This window comes from Myiozetetes cayanensis, unplaced genomic scaffold (assembly GCF_022539395.1).
Source record: "Myiozetetes cayanensis isolate MyiCay16 unplaced genomic scaffold, myiCay2020 scf40, whole genome shotgun sequence".
NCBI classification, from domain to species: Eukaryota; Metazoa; Chordata; class Aves; order Passeriformes; family Tyrannidae; genus Myiozetetes; species Myiozetetes cayanensis.
The window spans coordinates 830456-845831 of NW_026087632.1; the positions used below are offsets into that span (position 1 = coordinate 830456).

The 15376-nt window shown below is 50.2% G+C and overlaps 1 long non-coding RNA gene across 3 annotated transcripts in view; it reads left to right on the plus strand.

The window, feature by feature from the left end:
• LOC126647738 (uncharacterized) overlaps nt 1–15376 on the plus strand; it is an 853551-nt gene that overhangs the window by 666978 nt on the left and 171197 nt on the right. The window lies entirely within an intron of this gene.

Here is a 15376-nt window from a genome sequence, read left to right on the forward strand (position 1 = left end):
CACAGGAGATGGAACTGGCTGAGCTTTGAGGTCCCTTCCAACCCAAACCATCCTGTGATTCTGTGATTCCTCACCTCTGATGCTGCAGATTTAACCTGCTTTGCCTCCCCCACTCACAGCCCTTCAGCTTCCAGTTCCACAACTTTCCCTGTGTTGTTCTCCAGCAGGAGCCTGGTCAGGAGAGCTGGGGCTGCTCCAGGGTTGGCTGCTCTGCCTGCTCCAATGCCTGCTGCAAAACCATGTCCCACAGCCCAGTTACCCTGCTGATGGGACACTGAGCACACTGGCATACCAGTGGTGCCTCAAAGAGAGGGCTTAACTCAATAACCAGAAGGGTTTTTTATCCTGGAAGCTGACCTCACACAATATTCACCTAATGTACATAGGTGGAGGTTTTCCCCCATAAAAGGGGTCACTGAAAGGAAGAACTGAAAGCCAAAACACACAAGTCCATAGGCAGGTCAAATTGTTTGTGAACTGACACTACTTTTTATCCTCAACTCTGAAAAATCCATTGGAGGAAAGAGGAGTGGGGAATACCATCCCTGCTTGTGGTCAATTTATATAATTTCCATTGAAGTAAAGGGAGAGACACCAAAGAAAACAGGAAAGAATCCCTTTGCTAGAAAAACTGAGCAGTTCAATTGATCCAAAAGGCTCATTCTTACTGATGAAAATTGCATGAGAGAAAGAAAAAAGCAGAATTTGAGAAAAACAGGTCTATAGGAAGCCACCAAGGTCGAGGAGTTTCATTTTCACATGAAGGACAAATATAAAAGAGCTTCTCTGGGGGTGCAGTGCAGGCAACAGGCTGGGGCTTTGCAAAAATCAAGCAGTGGCCTTGTGGGATCTGTCATGGTCAGAACTATAAAATCACAGTGTTTCATTACAAGGAATACTCTGGTTTTGCTAATAATGTTTACTCATATTTCCCCATATGGGGGTCCTGGTGCCCGGTACTGTGCAGGCACAGAAGGAACAGGTTGTTCTTGTCCAGGACATCCACAGCACTAAATCATGTGTCCTCATCTCCTGCTTTCCCAGCCTTCAGCTAGAGGTTATTTTTCACCACTAACCTACAGGGTAGCAAAAGGACTTGGAGGAAAGCTCTGTCTTTGGTTTAAATAATTAACTACCTTGACCTGGATATTCTGAAAGGCTCCACTAATCTCAGAATTCACTGCTGTTTCTAAAGTAAAATAAAACAGTAAAATAAGATGAAATAACATAGATTAAATGAAATGAAATAAAATAAATTAGTCAGTCACCACCAATTTTATGGCCAAGCTCCTCTGCCACATTCACAGCTCACACTTGGGATCAGATGTGCTGCTGCTCTGTCCTGGTCGGTTTGTGCCCAAGGCAATGGCCAGACAGCAGTTTATTTCAGCTGAGAATTTGATGCCAGGCTATTTTGGGACTGAGTGAAACTTGTCCTTCATAATTACTTTAAAATGGGTGAAGAGGCTCTTTCTAGAGCATCCTGGTGTGATACTAAACATGCTTTAACTGTTCTGGGCCTGTACTGTGTAACAGCAAGTGAGGACGAGGACCTGGAGAGTGCAGGGAGAGGCCACAAAGTGCTATGGCTGTGGCAGAATGGGCAGAAACAGTCATTTAACCAGCCCTGAGGTTGCTCTCAGGGGACCAAGGCATAAACAAATGGGAGAGCTGGAAAGTTTATGCTGTCTTGTCTCCTCTGTAGTGCCACGTGGAATTTTGTCTATTAGGCAAATACACGTTCTTTAACGAATGAAATATCAACCTGTGATTTTATCTTCTGTGTTGCAGAAAGAAGGTGAATATGTCATTTTTTGGGGCTCTTCTAGGTGTCCACACATCATTCCCAGTGTGTTTAGCCATCCCTTGGCAGGTGTGAATCCCTGTATGCTGGGGCAGTGAGCAGGATGACAGTGGTGTCACCAGGCACTGAGCAGATGTCCCAGCACCTCCTTCAGCCACAGGTTAGAAAAATCACCCTTTACACAGCTGTTCTCCATGGAAAAAATAACAACCTAAGCCCCACAAGTTAGATGATCTACCAACAGGAATTTTTTCTTACTCCCACAGATAACCCTAGCAGGGGAAAAACCAGCAATCCTTTTCTTTCCAACTACAGCAGCCCACCAAATCCCTCAGGACTCACAACAAAAAGCCATTTTCTCTCTTCAGGAATTTCTGCTCACTTGTGCAATCCTTCCACAGGCTTCTCAAACCACCTCTGCAATCACAGGGTGCTCCAGAATTTCATCCTCCCGTTGCTATTAACTGTCTTCTAATTTCCAACCTGCATTGACTCCTGACTAATTAATCCCCATTAACAGGTTCATGTTAACCTTTAACTCACATAGTCCTTCCAGCCTGATATTTATCCCTAAGGATATTATTGATCAGTAGTTGTCTTCTGTCATGCTTATTGGTGGGGCTCCAAAAGGTAAACTGCTGTCTGTTGGTCACAGAAGTCCTTCCTATGCAGGAAGGAAAGGTTTCCCTTCACCTGGTAGCCCAAAACAGCTCTGCAGCTTGCTAAAACACACTATCCTCATGTAAAAGTTGCTTATTTTTTGTTTGCAGCTAAAGGTTATCGGGTACCAGGGTACAAGTCCTGGTCACTCAGTGGATTTGGAAAGTCCCTTGTTCCCAAGGTGGGCTCAGCCCAACCTGAGCGTTCGGTGTGCACTGTGCCAGTGTCTGTCAGCAGCAAGGAGTCACTGCCACCTCCCTCTGCAAACTGTCTCTGCCACCTTCCTACAGAATGAGTACTTTTTAAACAAAGGTTTATCCTGGCAGAATTTGCCTAGCAAACAGCAGAGCCTTTGGGAGCACGTCCCTTAGTTTTGGTTGGATTCCCTGTGGTGGTTGCTGGTGGCTGTTTGCACTGTCCCTGCTCTGCTGCCTCCCAAATCTCGCTCATGTACCGTACCAGGACAATGCCAGCAGTGAACCTGTGACATCTGGGGAGGCAGGAGCTCCAGCTGGTGCATCCAGCCCCAGGCCAGGGCTGGAGCTGGAGAAGATCATCTCCCACCTATAGGTTTGTTATATTTGGGCCTCCACTGTGTTTACTCCCCACAAATATTCTGTCAAAATGAGATTAACAGTAAAAATACTCGCTAAGAAAGCAACCAAAGCAATTATTTCTGCATATTTGTGGAGCACCAGGAGTCACTCCCACAGCCCTGGGACTGGGCTTGGACTGGGTGACCTGCACTGACAACAAATGGTGGGGTTAAAAATGGTCCTGGAAAGCTGAAGGTCACATTTCAGAAGGAATGCCCACCAAGTCACTTTCCTTCTAAACATGCAAAATTGCAAAATTCCACATAAACAGACTCCTCCAAAAGCAATCAGTAATTGAACTTAGGGAAACCTTTTGACAAAATCATTCAGAAACTCAGCATGTCTTCAAATTCCCTTTCTGTATTACAGAATTGCTTTTTAGATCACCACGCTGGAGGAATTGTTGGAATTAAAAAATATTTCTAGCTGTCTCTTAAAGAAAGGAAGTGGAGTCCCTTTACTCTTGTTAAGACAGGGATCTAGTGAATTTAAAGTGCTCCATGCTAACCTTTGAAAAACTGACATTAGGTGGCTGAGGTTACCCTGGATCTTAGTTAAAGATAAGTAACATTAGAGGCAGTAATATGCTGCTTAGTTAAATTAATTTTCAAAGCAGAAGACACTGGAAATTTCACACCTGAGACACAAAGTATTTTCTATTGTCATGGCCATGAACAGCCAGGAGTCAGCTCTGAGTCCTGATGGCCCTTTAGGAGAGCGCATCCCAGCCCAGAGTGTCCGACGGACAAAGCAGCGATCCCATGAATTCACAGCTGTGACTGTGGCTGCTGTTCCTGATGTGAGAGGGGGAATCCATTTCTGTTGATAAACAGGAGAAGGCAGCATCTGCAGGATGAGGTGGCACTTCCCAGGTACGAGGGGTGCTGCAGGCTCTCAAAGCTGCTTTCCTAAATCCAAGTGGAAAACAGGGTGGTTTCTCTTAACGTTTACCTAATACAGCCTCTTTTGAAGAGCACTTCATTAGGAGCTGTCTAATTAGAGAGCTGTTGAAGGCAGTGACTGAGGCAGCTGGCAGTGGCTGGTGGCTCCCTGTGGCACAGGCACATACACCCTGCTCTGGGTTAGACCTGGTGATCTGTGCGTGATCTCCGTGCTCCGTCCAGGTCAATCCAGCTGTGCTGCTCCAGCTGCCAGCCTTGGCCGTCAGGAAAGCTGCCCTGGCACCACAATGTGGACCCACCCCAGCCACAGCAGAGGCCACGGCGCTTCCCTGGGCATGCCGGTGGTCCTGCAGCCAATGTCAGTGTGACGGGCACCCAGCAGCTCCTGCTGTTCCCATGGCCACATATCGGCCCTCCCAACAGCACCACACCTGCAGTGCCACTGCCAGCAGCCACTCCAGGGCCAGAGCACGGGCTTTGCTGGTGGTCACAGCCACACTGTGTCTCCCAGCAGAGGCTTTGGGGACCTTGTGCCCCCTCCGGTTGGGGCCACCTGCATCCACCTCAGCCAGACAGAGCCAGGGCAGGGGCAGGAAGGAGGGCACACTGTGGTGCAGCCAGATGTGCTAGCAGTGGCAGAGGGGTTGTGGTCGTGGGGGTCCCCTCCACCAACCCCTGGAAGCACCAAAGAAATCCCTGCCTCCCAAAAGCCACGTTCGCCAACGCGGAGACAGATTTTCCCTGGCCGGGTCAGCAGCCAGCACTGCTTCCTGGGCTAAGGAGCCTCCATTGTTACTGCAAACCATTGTCCTTCAGGTGCTGCCAAATTTCTTACTTGGCAGCCCCCCAGAGCCTTCTGCAGTGCCTGCTCACACACCAGCACCTCTTGGCCCCGACACCCACACGCGATGGCCCCGCTCGCCTTTTGCCCCCCAGGGGTGCCACAGGGACAGCTGCAGGGTGAGCTGTGCTGGGGCATCTTCAGCTGGTTCTGAAGACTGACAAGCACCACTGCAGATTCACCACCCCTCTCCAGGACTCGTTGTCCTCAGAGTGAGTGTCCTCAGTTTTCTTTTCCAAATGTGAACAGCAATTCAAAATAATAATAATAATAAAAATCAAATCCTCTCAGAGCAATAGGTAACGGTGCAAAATGCTGGGATACATCAGTTGGAGCGGTGGCACAGCATGCTGCCTCTGAACCCTGAGCATCCCAACTGGGGTCCTGCTGCTCTCACACCCCAGAGAAGGTGAAGGAAAGGGATGCACCACTGGGAACAGAGGGAAATGTCTTTGCAGGTCCAGTTTGTCTGAAAACTGGGGAGTTTTCACCTTCTGTGGAAAAGAGAAGTTCTGTGGTCCCCAGGAGGCCCCTCGGTCTGCTCATCTCACGGGGGTGTTCCCCAGGGGCCCACCACCCTGGGGGAGCAGCAGAGCCCCTTCAGCTGCTGGACTCTGAGGTCTGAGGGAGCGGGGGCAGTGGACAGACACCTGACAGTGCCGGACCCTGAGCACCCTCCCACTGCCCCTCCTGTGGGGACACTGTGGTGGCCACAGCCAACAGCTCCACATGGGGCAAGGGTGCAAACTGCAGCTCCCTTTGTACCCCGAGGAGAGCCCTGCGTCCCCAGGCTGGGATAAGGGACGGGAGGGAAGCCAATCCCACAGGAGGAGGGCGAAGGGCTGCCCCCACATCCCTGTGCTCCCAGGACGGGGTGCCAGAGTGCGTGCATCCTCCTGGGGAGACACCACAGGAACGCTCAGAGCCACGTAATTGTAAGAGGATTTTTAGGGTTCCTCTCTGGTTTTACTTTGGGCTGAGCAGTGAGCAGGACACCAAGTGGGGACACCAAATCTGCCCAAATCCTTTCCCGACAGAGGCCAATGCTGGCACCGCCGCTCCCACCTCAGGCAGACACGATGAGGTTCCTTTCATGGCTCCCAGGGCTCACACTGAGCCTCTGCTTATATTAAGTTTTAATAAAAAATGAGCCTGTGTGTCAGTGTGCAGATGACCTCCTCCTGGCCAGAGGAAAAACTCTGTCCGCTGGCTGCAGCTGGGGCCTGTCCTTCTCCATCCTCCCATGGTGGGGGCAGGACTGAGGAACTCTGCAGAAATCCTCCCCCAAGCATTTTGCCACCATTTTATTAATTTTATTTTTTTTTTAACCCACCAATGCATAAACTCAGAAACTAAACACACTGACAGAGTTCCTGCCCCGAGTAAAGCAGCAATTAGGAATCCAGCACGGCTGCAACAACCGGCTCCCGGCCTCATCTGAGCAGCTCAAAAGACATTTTCCAGAGACCTTTTCAATTTTGCATGGAGGTTTCTGGGCAATTAAATAATCAGTGAATAATTTGCTGGGCCTTAAGATACAAAACTCATCACAGTCAGGTTGGATGTTTTGGAGGATGGCAGGAATCAGGTCTATCTGATCTGAGTATTAGAAAAACAAGGCGCAGGGAACAGACTGCTGCTTTCAGTTGACTTAATTAGTTTATACACTGAAACTATGAATAAAGGGGCTGTGCAGTGCTTTGGCTTCAGTAGTAACCCCGCAGCCATGACAACAGAGAAGCATTGCTGATCACCATGACAAAGAGCTGAGAGGGCTGCTGCCAGGGGGAAGCCAACTCCGGCCCATCAGGAATTCGGTGTGTGTGGAAAAACCCACCCTGAAAAAAACAGCCTGAAAAACTCGCTCTGAGAAACCCACCCTGCGGCCGCTGCTGCACTTAAAGCTCTGGTTTTAGTCCTCTGTGAAAATCAGTATTTGGGGGGCAGCTCACACCCGTCCACGTCATTTCATTTACTGCTGGGCACAGCAATATCTCCCAAAGCCAGGATGTAACGCAGGGATTTCTTAAAAAATAGAGATTTGAATAGTTACAGGCCAGGGCTGTCCCTGCCTGTGCCCCTGCCTGCCCCAGCCTGGCCTGGCACAGGGGGATGCTCCAGGCTCCAGCCCCCGCCCTGAGGATTTTGTTGTAGATCTGATCAAAAACAACAATGAAAAAATTCCATGTTTGTTCCCAAGCCCTTCCCTCTGGTTCACTCCCTGGTAAGAGACAGACCCAGCAAGGAGTTGGCAGCCAGGAGGATGACCCTCTCTCAGGGTGTGCAGATGTGCACCCACCACTCCAGAGCACCCTCTTTTCTGCCCTGGTGTCCCCAGAGTGCAGCCCCAGCTCCCAGAGCTCCCTTGGGATGCTCTGAAGAGGGAGCAGAGGGAAGGAAAAGGGAGAGGCTTCCCTTTTTCATCTGGAAAACATCATCTCAGGCTGTCCCCAGGCTATGGACCAGCAGAGAACCCCTGGCCCAGCCGACCCCCCTCACCTCCTCCCTGGCCAGCGCAGCCTCCACCTGCCCTGCACGGGGGCCATCATTCCTGGGGACATTTCATTTGTCACCAGGGCCTGAGCTCCTGATGCTGAGCACAGCAAAAAGTTTACCCAGAGAGAGTAAATAAAGAAATACAGAGTGCTGTGGGAAAGACATGGAACTGAGGCATTTTCCCAACAGGAGCAACTCCTCACACCTGCGAATGCAGATAAAGCGCCCAGGTACAGGAGTAACTAAAACCCTCTCAGAGCTTACTAAAAAATTATGGAGAGCCAAGCCTGGCTTCAAGAGGGTCCCACATCTCCGGGTGGGGGCATGGCCTCACTCCAGGCACTTCTAATTCAGCTGGAGCTGGGCACAGGAAAGCTGCTCAGTGTCGGTTCCAGCTGAAATGGAGCATTTGGGTTTGCTTTCCAGCAAGTGCATTTTCCCATGGAGGAACCAGCCAGGCAGGTGATATCTGAAAAATATTCCTTGTCTGCTTCCATAATAAGAGGCAGTAGGAAACAGCAAAGAATAATCACAGAATCACAGAATGATCTGTATTGAAAGGAACCTTAAAGCTCTCATTCCAACCCGCTGCCATGGGCAGGGACACCTTCCTGTAGGTGGAAGGAAATGGAAGGAAAATGACAAATAAAAGTCTCCAAGCGCTGAACTCTACAGGATGTGTGTCCCTTTACTTCTCTCTGCTCATCAGGAAACAGCAATATTTTTATTTCCCAGCTTCTGGAAATACCATCTCTCAACATGCAATAGATATAAAATAAATACAGAAATATGCTCCTCGAATCCTACTGCGAGAACAAATGGGACACTGCCGGGGATTTTCAGGGTGTTCACCACTTCACACGTGTGAGAGCAAATCCACAGGGACCGTGCTGGGAGGGGGGGTGACTTTTTCCAGACACCTTCTCCCATCCCCACTCCCCCTGCGTCACCAGCCCGTGCTGGGCATGAACAGAAGGTTCATTCTGCCACCAATAGGCAGCACAGCAATGCTGAGCTCCACCAATGCCAATTTATGGGTTTTTTTCTAAAGAAAATAATGAATGCTCAGATTTAACAAGGATAACAACACAGGTTACCTTCCAAAGTCCCCCCAAAATGAAAGGTTTAGGGCTGCAAAGCCCTGTGCAAGCCCCATACCACCCCTCTCCCAAAGCACCCACAGCAGCTCATGTGCCATCAGCAAATATTGAGAATCATTTTGTTATGTTTGACATTTTTAACGTTTCCATGACTGTGTTACCAGCCCCTGGAATCCTCATTAAACATCCAACAGCCTCAAACATCTCAAACATACCCCCAAGCGTCCAGTCAGCCTGTCACCAAATTTATTCCTCCTTTGACTTCCCAAAAATTCTACTGCTCAGAGCACTAAAACACTGAGAACCTGCAGAGAATAAACCATTTAAACCTTCTCCATAGTCTTACAGAAACGGCAGAAATCCAGAAGGGATTGTGAACCTTTCCAGTCTTTCCCCCTCCAAAATCAGCAGCCACCCAAACAGGTCACTGCTTCAGCCCCTGTCACAGGGCACTGAGCTGTGCTTCCAACATTTGCAGGGATTTCCTCCCAAAGGAAAGCTCCCAGAGGGAGCACAGCTGTCCATGCACAGAGGCTCAGCCTGGCAGGAGCTGCCTCATCCTTCCACACACCAGGAGCTGCCCCAGTGCTTCCTTCAGCTCTTAAAAGTCCAAATTTTCCTAAGCACATCCCAGATGTCCCTACCAGCCTTCTTGGCAGGGGGCTGGGGGGTTGTGCTCGCAGAGCAGACACTCTGACAGACAACAGCAGCCTGGGAGCACAGAAATGAGTTCAGGAAACTTCAGCCTGGTTCCTAAACTCCCATGAATGGTTCTAGAACAGATCCCAGGCTGTGAAGAGCAACATCGCTGTTCCAGCAGCCCCCTGTGCACCAGGCACACCACCAACCACACCCCAGATCCGGGTAAAGCCATGTGCCTCTGCATCCAGCCTCACCTGCCTCTGGAATAACACATTAGAGTCACTGAGGATCAGGATTTGATGGCACACAGACTAAAATCTCACCTTGCTCCGAACCCAGTCGGTGTTGGCACTGGGGCTGCACTCAGTGTGTCCAAGCCCAAGTGCTCTATCCCCAAAATACTGCATCCAGGGGACAATGAGTACTTGTTCTGCACTGTAGGAGAGGATCTGGGAAGGATCTGACAGATCAGCCTCATCACTGGTTTGGATTCCTTTGGCAGAGCACAGAGGTTGTTACCCACACTTGGCTAGTCCTGGGGAAGCCTCCGTTTTCCAGTCATTCAGCCCCCAAAGCTGGGCTGTCAGGGCTTTGTGAGCCCCCAAAGCTGGGCTATTGGAGGCTTCAGGAGCCCCCAAATCCATAATTTTGTCTCAGCTAAGAGCCAGGAAAGCATCCTGTCCCAGGCAGTTACAACTGAGCCCATACAGCAGGCTCGCTGTGGCTTTACCAGCCATTACTAATGACCTCTTCCTCTGGCTCCAGTAGAAGCTGGAGGGATTGATGATAATCCAAATTGTTTTTTCTGGAGGACTACACACTGACTAATAGATCACAGAAAATCCTGAAGCTGAGGCCCAACCCTGAGGACATCCCCAAGGACAGTTTAGAGATATCAAGGTGCCCCAGAACAACTACCCAGAAAATCTTTATTGACAATTATCCCAAGAGTTCAGTTCCTTCCCATCTACATCTTGGAGTGGAAGAAGTTGGAAGAATCACCTCTAGGAGTCAGTCTCCAATTTAGCTTTCAGCCTCATGCTGCCAGTTTGCTGCATGGGGTGGGACTAGATGACCTTTGAAAGGCCCCCTCCAACCCAATCCATTCTATGATTCTACTATTCTTTGATTACAAAGAGCTGTTCATTTTTTCCCTTCAGCACTTGTTTTATATTCCAAGTAATTTCAGAATAACCAGCCGACACCAAGGGTCCCATTCCGTGCCCACGGCTGTGCTCCTTGCCAAACCAAATGCACTGGAATTCCTAACACCCAGCACCCAAACTGCAACATTTTGGGTCTTTTTGAAGAGTTTTATCTCTTCAGAAGGTGGCATAGGCAGGTGTGGACCCCAACAAGCATGTCCAGCCTCTGGGGAGACAATTTTGATGGGACCAGGGACCAAGCCTCGCATTTCAGAGCACGGTTAGAGCTCAGCTCTTCACACTCCTCCTTTTCACTCCTCAGTGCTGTGTTAAACCTTGCCATGGCCACACTGCCCTGCTCAGGCTTCTGATCGTGGCCAGCAGAAAATACTCCTGATTAAACCCAAGCATGGCACCAGGCTGAGAGGAGAATATTCACTACAGCACTGCAAGGAGGAGAGGAACTGGGGACAGAAGGGAGAGGGGAAAAGCCCCAAAGCTTGGCTCTTCCTCTGCAGACAATCCTCAAAGCCTAAAATGGTTTGTGTCAGAAGGGACCTAAAGTTTATCTTGCTCCCACCCTGCCATGGGCAGGGACACCTCCCACCAGCCCAGGTTGCTCCAAGCCCCATCCAACCTGGCCTTGGACACTTCCAGGGATGGGGCAGCCACAGCTCCTCTGGGCAACCTGTGCCAGGGCCTCACCACCCTTATAGCCAATCTAAATCTGTCCACTTTTAGTTTAAAACTGTTCCCCCTCACAGAATCATAGGATGAATTAGAGGATCCCATTCAGTGGTTCATCCAGAGGAGCTCAGGGAGCCTTGGCAGCTCCACACTGTCTTCATGGGAGAGATTATCCAAAACCAGGTGGGCTGGGCAGACGTGGGGAGCAGCCACCAGCCAGGGCTAGCCCCAGCTTCCTGAGCTTTAATCCTGGTACTAATCCTTATATTTAACCTGAATATTAATAGAATATTTACAAAATGCTTATCTGGAGCCAGAGGCCCCTTGGCTCCCAGCAGCTGTGGAGGAGCCCGAGGACCTGCAGGAGCAGCAAAGAGGGCTGGAACAACTGATGAAGGAGGCCCCCTAGACCTCAGGAGACCCTGCAAGGGATTTCCCTGGAGAAAACCACCTTTTGAACCTGGGAATAAAAGTCTCAGGTGAGGGCACAGTGCTTTGTTTCCACGATCACTGGAATAGTGGCTCATCCCTGGAGAAGTGACAACCTTGTCCCTGTACCCAGCATGTTGGATGTGGGAGCGGCTGCCAAGGCGGTGTGTAAGAGGAAAACAACCAAAAACCCAAAAAAGAAAGGTACAGCACTTGGCTGGACTCCCCTTCGAGCAGAGAAACCCTAGGACTGCAACAATTTAGCCTTCACCACTTACCCAGTCCCTGCTCCTGTGCAGGTGATCCATCCCATTTCCTCAGACAAGGATAGGGCAGGAGGCACCCCAGAGAAGCAAAAACTTAACATAAACACGTATATTTTGGCCCTGGTGCTTCAAAACTCTGCATTAACCAAGTGTTTGAGTGATTCTGGAGTTTCACCAGCACACGCACCTCCACCTGCACTCTCCTCCCTCCCACTGGTGGCAGAAGGGGCCGAGGTGGAAAGGAAATCGGGAACAACGGCATCAAAATAAGATTTATTACTTAGAACCGAGATTTGGAAGAGACAGACATGGCAGATAACACCGAAACAGAACGCCAGGCTCCAGCTGCGAGGAAGGGGGTACCGAGGGGCTGACGGGCAGGTGGAAGTTCCGATGGCTCTGGGATCAAAACCAGGAGTGAGAGGGTGAGAACAGCCTGGGCTGGGGCTGCAGGGGCAGCAAGGGAGGCCTGTGGGTGCATAGAGTTTGGGGCCCAGATGTAACTGCAGGAGCAGCGCTTTCCCACTCCTTAGGACAGTGCTAACCCAGCTTTCTTAAAAAGAGGTGAGTAGTCCTTTGATAAATGGTCACCTGTGAGATTATTGCTTCAAACTACTCCGTCCACCCCCTCGACCCAGAAGTCAGTGAAACCTACCACCAGTGAACCCAGAGAAAGAAACCCCCACTGCATCGGTTTAGCTCATTGAAGGCACTTCAGAGTCTTAAAAATGGCTCCAATTACCCCCTGGTCCGTGGAAGGATTTTAGTCTTACATTTAAAATCAGCAGTGACTCGAAACTGTATTTATGTCTGGCAAGAAAGAGTGGCCGGTCTGTGAGAAAAAAGAAAGAGGTAAAAAGGGAAGTGACGAGCACAGACTGACTCTCCGGTGCAGGATCCGGAGGTTTTTTACTCCATTTAAGTGGATTTAAAATAGAGTCTCATCCTTACAAAAGAATGGTGAGACATTTAAATGGAACTGGAACTCGTCTTCCTTGTATGTGTGCCTGGCTTATTGCTTGGAAAACTGCTTAAATGACAATTAATCGTGTGAAACAAAAAGCATTTGAAGGAGTGCCTCCTCCTCTTCCTCCTCCTCCCTCTTCTCCATCTGCTGCTCATGGAAACCTGGCTCACAACAGAAGGGAACAATTTGGAACAAAAATCCTTTTCCCCCAAAATAATTCTCCTTTATTATTTTTCTTTTTTTTTTTTTTTTTTTTGCATAACATTTTTTTTTTGTATTTCCAACTATAAATAAAAAAATGATTAGAAAGAAGTTACAAAATTGCGTCGAATGGACCAGAACAGCACAGAATTCCTCACACATGATAAATCACTTCCCATCTTCCTCTTCCTCCTCCTTAGCCGCGGCGGGGCCTCGCGCTTGGCACTGCAGCTGCGGGGGCCACGCGTCAGTCGCCGGCGGTCTCATTTTCAGAATCTAAAAGAAAAAAATCCATACATGGATTTCACATCTAGGAAAACCCAAACCAAACCCACCCCAGAAAAAGGGGCCACGTGAGCTCATGGGCCCCAGGAGAGTGGAGGTGCCGCTGCCACAGCGCGCTCCAGGTGTTTGGGCAAGGAAACAGAGACCAAGATGTGTCACACTGAGAGAGCTCAGATGAGTCAACACATTTGTTTTGGTGGTAGAACCTCAGCACCTCTCAGGGTCCCTCAGACCAGAGCTCTGATTCCTGCTGGAATCAGGGGGAAAAAAAAAAAAAATCAAGTATCTCCAGGTAACCAGGAAAAAAACATATGGCAGCAGTGGGTCAGCCACAACACCCTGAGCAGAGCCAGGCTCCCAGGAGGGGGAGGTGGAAAGAGCCAGCAGAGGTGCCCAGCGCTGGGCTCAGTTTGTGAGACCCTGTCGCTGAGGAGGGAGGGGAGAGGGATGTGATGCCATGTGGAGGTGCCAAAGGGATTTGCCAGGGCATGTCGTGGCACCAGCTCCCCAAACCTGCGGGCTTGGCTCCCTCATCCAACAGAAATGGAGCCAAGCCTCGGACCAGAGATCATAGAATGGCTCGGGTTGGAAGAAACCTCCTTCCAGCTGGGCTGCAGGGATGCCATGCCCCACACCCAGGCAGGGATGAGATCCATCAGCCTTCCACAGGAGGCAGACCACGGGGCAAGACGGTGGGACAGACGCGGGAGGGCACAGCAATGCCAAGGGCTTGCAAGGACAGGACCAGGATAAGAGGCAGCGAGGGCAGCGAGGGCACAGCACGTGGCTGAAGCAGCAGCAGCACGAGGTGCCACCCCAACCCTGCAGCACATGGGCACCACCACGCAGTGGCTGTGCTGGGGACATGCTCCCAGGGACACGCAGCCAGCCCCTTGCCCCACAGACACACATGCACACGGTGGGAGGGCAGCCAGGGACGGGCCTGGCGGAGCAGGCGGCTTTGGGATGCCCTCAGAACACATGCAGGGGGTCCCTGGAGCGGCAGGGAAGGTGGGGTTTGGGAGGGACAGCACGGGGTGCCATCAGGGTCTGGCACAGCTCCTGCCGGGTCTCTGTGGTTTGGGCTCTGCTTTTGTTAAACGCAGCCCCAACCTTCCAGTATTCCTTGCTCTGCCTGTTCATTGAAGAACAGCTTTTCAGGGAAGGAAAATCATGTCTTGGTCATAATTCCTCCCTGAGCTTCTGCCCAACACCGGCTCTGAAGATCCATCTGGATCCATCCCAGCATTTGGCAGGCACTTTCATCCAGGAAAGCAGCATAAAACGAACTATCTCCAGGTAACCGGAAAAAAAAAGGTATGGCAGCAGCAGGCCAGCCACAACATCCTGAGCAGAGCCAGCTCCCCAGTCACCTGGCTCCTCAAACAAACCCTCACAGGTGCTCAGCCCACAGACAAACTCCTCGCTTCGTACTCCAGAGCCAAGTCTGAGCTCTCACAGGCTGAGGAGGCAACAGTGCCGGAGAGATCAGGGAATGTGATTATACCCAACGTTTGCTCGGTGGTGGGAAAAAGGCAGTGATGGCACATCCTGGAGCTGCTGCCTAATGGTGACAAAGACCCTGCATGCAGCCTGTCTGGTCTGATAAACAAACCCTGAGCGCTGAGGAAGTTTTCACCCTGCTTGCAAAGTAATTGAAAAAAAAACCAACAGAAGAGTAAATACTTTTTGGGGCCATTTTATGTCAGTCCTGAAGAACCCCCATTTGAGAATAATTGGCAGCTGGTTATTTCTTCCTAATTCTAATTTTTTACAAGGTGTCAGAGTCCTGAATTCCCCACAAAAACTGCAACAGGCACAAAGAAGACCCCAGAAGAGTGGCTGGAGAGGCTCTCACTGTGCTCACCCTGTCACTCGAAGCTCCTCGAGAGCCACAATGCCATTGCAAGCACTCATTGGCACCTCAATAATGAAAGACAAAGAGGGGGGATTTGCTCCTTTCTGAGGGGAAAAAATAACTCCAACTTTTCCCTCTGCCTCACAGCTACAACAACGTACCCAATATTCACCGTGCATCCATCCTGTCGCACCACTTCTGAAAAAATTCATCCAAGTGCCCCTTACTCAATCAGATTTGGAAAAACCAAGAGCTTGTCACCAGAATTTCACTGTTGTAACAGATTCTTTATCGAGTAGGAGGTTGTTGTGTAGGAACAGCCCCTCCACAGTGATCAAGCGAGCCCTGAAGCTTCCCGAGGCTTTGCATGTCAGACTGAAGGCTCGAACCACGCAGCCCTTAAACTCTTCATGAGAAACTTATTTCAAGGGAGACGTTCAATAATCAAATATAGATCCAAGAGTATGCAGCACCAGCCTTGACAGCACACCACAACT